Source organism: Marmota marmota, unplaced genomic scaffold, assembly GCF_001458135.2.
Source record: "Marmota marmota marmota unplaced genomic scaffold, marMar, whole genome shotgun sequence".
NCBI lineage: Eukaryota > Metazoa > Chordata > Mammalia > Rodentia > Sciuridae > Marmota > Marmota marmota.
Window position 1 is genome coordinate 56,394,478 of NW_025999900.1, and position 3,696 is coordinate 56,398,173.

The 3,696-nt window shown below is 53.7% G+C and overlaps 1 protein-coding gene across 2 annotated transcripts in view; it reads right to left on the minus strand.

Moving 5' to 3' along the window:
* The window catches only part of Gpr68 (G protein-coupled receptor 68), a 21,076-nt gene extending 19,897 nt beyond the window's left edge, over window positions 1-1,179 (minus strand). The window contains exon 1 of one of the 2 annotated variants that reach the window (XM_048799202.1): window positions 1,092-1,179. The gene's annotated coding sequence lies outside the window, so the exon portion shown is untranslated. Of the gene's footprint in view, window positions 1-58; window positions 349-1,091 lie in introns of those variants that run through there. The other variant, XM_048799200.1, reaches the window with a different exon arrangement.
* Window positions 1,180-3,696: the final 2,517 nt, after the last annotated feature.

Here is a 3,696-nt window from a genome sequence, read left to right on the forward strand (position 1 = left end):
CAAACAGTTTTCCGGGCCTGGCGCGCCGGGGACCAGCTTGGCTCCCGGAGACACGTACCTGCGCGGCGACAATCTGGACGCCGGCTGCCTACCTGCGCGGCGCCCGCGCCCCTGACTGCCAGCGCGCACGCGGCCGCAGGAGTGGCCGGAGACGCCGGAGGGTCCCTTCCTCCTCAGGAAACCCGGGCCACGTTGTGCCCCGATTCCTCCCGCTCCCACCACCCGCGGGCACACCCAGACCTGCCAGTCCACGCCCTGCCTGTCACACCGACAGACCGCAGGCCACAGGCTAGGCGCCTGCCAAGGCGGCCAAGGTGGCTGAGGCTCGCGCACGCCTGCCCTGAAGGTCCAGCGTCCCCACCAGCACCACTTCCATCCTGACCTGGCCACAGCTCCGGAGCCCTGCGTGGGCCTCAGAGTGGGCCTGGTGTAAAACACAAACAACAACAAACCAAACCAAACAGGAGGGCCCTTCTCCAGCCATATGCGCTCCCAGGGCTCGAGGCTGTCATCGGCCTCTTGTGGGAAACCCACAGAGAACCCACGAAGAAGCTGGGAGAAGAGTGGCCTTTCAGCGTTCACTTGGGTGTCGCAGCGCAGGCACATCAGTAGCCACTCAATAAATGCAGTTCAGGGTTGTTCTCTGGGTCTTTCTCCCCCTGCTGGAGCTCAGTCTGGGGCCACCAGGACCTGGGGCTCTGCATTTAAGTTCACTGCCTCTTGGACTCCTGCCCTGGTCCTCTCCAGAACCTGAGGGGGTCCAGGGATCACACAGAAGAACTCCTAATTGAGTTGATTGAGAATTCAAGGAGGCCTGAGTGCCCTCTGCCTCACAAGTAATAGTAGTAACAAAAGTTATAGCTAGCATTTATTGAGCATCTACTGAGTGCCCAGCACTGTTGTAAGCACTAAAATGAGATGCTACTATTACTCCCATTTTACACGTGGAGAACTGAGACAGAGGGGTCAAATAACTTGCCCACAGTCACACGGGTATGAAATGGAGGGTTTGGGATTCAAACCAGGCAGCTGGATCCAGAGCCCTCATTTCCACCTGCATCCTATCCCATGCTTCCCTGTTTCCTCAGTACCTGCTGCTCGTTCCCAACTCATGTCTTGGCTCCTGTGGCTCTCCTCCCTCAAAAGACTTCCTTTGCCATTGCCTGAAATCCTGCCCCAGTTTGAAGACTCAGAAGTCACCTGACCGAGGAGCCTTGTTGGTTGTCACAGGCCATGTGAGCTGAGCCGCACTGGACTCCCAAGGCTCCCTTCCCAGGGTTCTGTGCTGGGATTGTTGGCACACGGCTCTCTGTCTGTAAGGCCCTTGCTCTGGGCCCAGTGCCCCAGCAGGGCACCCCATTCCTGTTTGTGAAATGAATGTCTGGAATTGGTCACTGCAGAGTCTGCAGGAGCTTGTGGGTTGGTCTGAGGACAGATGGCTGGGTGAGACGGACAGTGAATACAAGTGCAGGCTGGAGGGGCCCAGGGAGCTGGACCAGGCAGAGTCTTACCTTCTGCTGGCCCCTCTGTGGCTCAGGGTGTTGACCTGGCCTCTAGGTAGTCTCCCAGTAGATCTGGTAGCCATGCATTAGAGGGCAGGAGGTCCCCTAGCTGGAGGAGGCAGCGGGAGCAGGACGGGGAGGGGAGGAAGAGTAGCCTGGACGGAGAGCAAGGAGGTTCTGCTTTTCCTGTTGGGCACCAGCCAGCGGTCTCTCAACAGGTACCTTCAGAGGTTGGATCGGCCTTCTCTTCTGGTCCCCATTTTGAAATCTCCTTCTTACAAAATCTTCGCAAGTGGGGTTTTTTGGATTAACTATTCATGCCTGAAAATATCTGTCTGCTTTAAAAAAAAAAAATTGCCACGCTGAATGTAGTTAAGAGCTTGGCTTGGAAGATCAGTGTCTGAAATTGAATCCCAGCTCCACTACTGACTGGCAGGAAGACCTTGAGCAGGTCTCTTTGCCTCTGTGTGCCCATTTCTTTGTGAAATAAGAACACTATTTGAAAAGGGGGCTCGGGTGATTACAGGAGTTAAACTAGGTAAAGCCCTTAGCTCAATGCCCAGCACACACCAGGGGTCAGTAGGGGTTAGCTGTTATCACTGATGTTATTTTTGGAATTATGTTCTCCAAATACCCTTTTAGGTCTTGAACCCCTAATACAGCCTTAGCATTATGCAGGACCTCCTTCCATCCCAGCAAGAAGCAGTTTTATTCTCCATTTCACAGATCAGGACACAGATTCTGTGAATCCCCTAAGGCCACTCTGTTCCCAAGGGAAATCAAGCTTGGCACTTCTACCTTTTTTAAGGTAGCTAAATCTGTGCACATCCCCAGGTCCTCACTGGTTCCTGCATTGGCATGAGTTTGCAGCACAGGGGCATCTAGTGCATCTGCTTCTGACACTAGATGACACTTCTGGCACTTCTGACCACTCTGTCCCTAAGAAAATGCTAGATTTGGATAGGCGAAGAAATACATGGCCCTGCCTGCTCCTTCTTTTGGCTGGAGATTCGGATCCTGAAGCTGCTTCTTGCAGTTTTCAGCTTCTGCCTGGTCCTGTCCCTGCAGGTCCTGTCCCCTCTTGTCAGCTGCCTGATTCAGGATTCTGACTCTCAGGGGCCCCGCACATGACTGTGGAAACATTATGACAAGGTAAACCCTTAGAAGACCACGCTGCATGACTCCTGCCCCATCATCTACAGAATAGCGGCCATGAGAGATGGCGCAGCATGGCGGACGCGGTGGCCTGTTTCCCTGCCTCTCTTTCTCTGCTCCAAGATCTCTGTTTATACATGTCCAAACGCAACCAGCCCCTTTCGCTGCCTAAGTACGCTTAAAATAAGGTCCCTTTTGATTCATGCTTCACTTTTCAGAGACAGAACAGCATGACTCTTATTTCCAGTTCCTCAAAGATATGGAACTGGCTGCTGGAAATCAAGCTTGGCACTTCTGACCACTCTGTCCCTAAGAAAATGCTAGATTTGGAAAGGCGAAGAAATACACGGCCCTGCCTGCTCCTTCTTTTGGCTGGGCTTCGCTCTGGTACTTGGTGTCAAGACGTCCACCCGTCCTGGCAGGAACAGCAGAATTTGTTGTTTTGTAAATGGAACCTGGCATTCGCCGTCCTTATAAACAAGAAACAGCTCACTAAGTGAAAAGGAAGCATGCGTTCCAGAACATTCCTGGGCCTGGAGAAAGGTAAATTATGGCCCATGCGCTTGGAATGCTGATTTGAAATGCTGCGCTAATAACCATCTTTCTCGCCCACAGAAATCCTCCCTGGCTCTGGGCTGGGTTCCAGAGACATGGTCAGAAATTCTCCACTCCTGGTGTCAGTGACGTTGGCCTCCACTTCATTCCCAGTCTCCTGTGGGCTTTTTGTCTTGGCATTTTACCTAAAGGCAGAACCTGAGGACAACTCCTTCGCTGCATGTCCCAGGTGTCCAATTTGGTGACAACCTGCAGAATTGGCAGCCACAGGAAGGTTGAAGGAGGCTCCTGCCCCAGGCCAGGACTGTGCTGTCTACTTTTTATTTGCCTGACATCCCCTCGGCTCCCTGCTCTCTGGCTTGTGCTGACGTGGGTCAGCGGGAGATGGGAGGAGAACAGGGACCCAGGAGGAGTGAGTCCCTCGGCCAGGGTGGCTTTGGGTTAGCTGCCGCCCTTTGCTGGAGACGTCAGCTCCTTCCGAGTG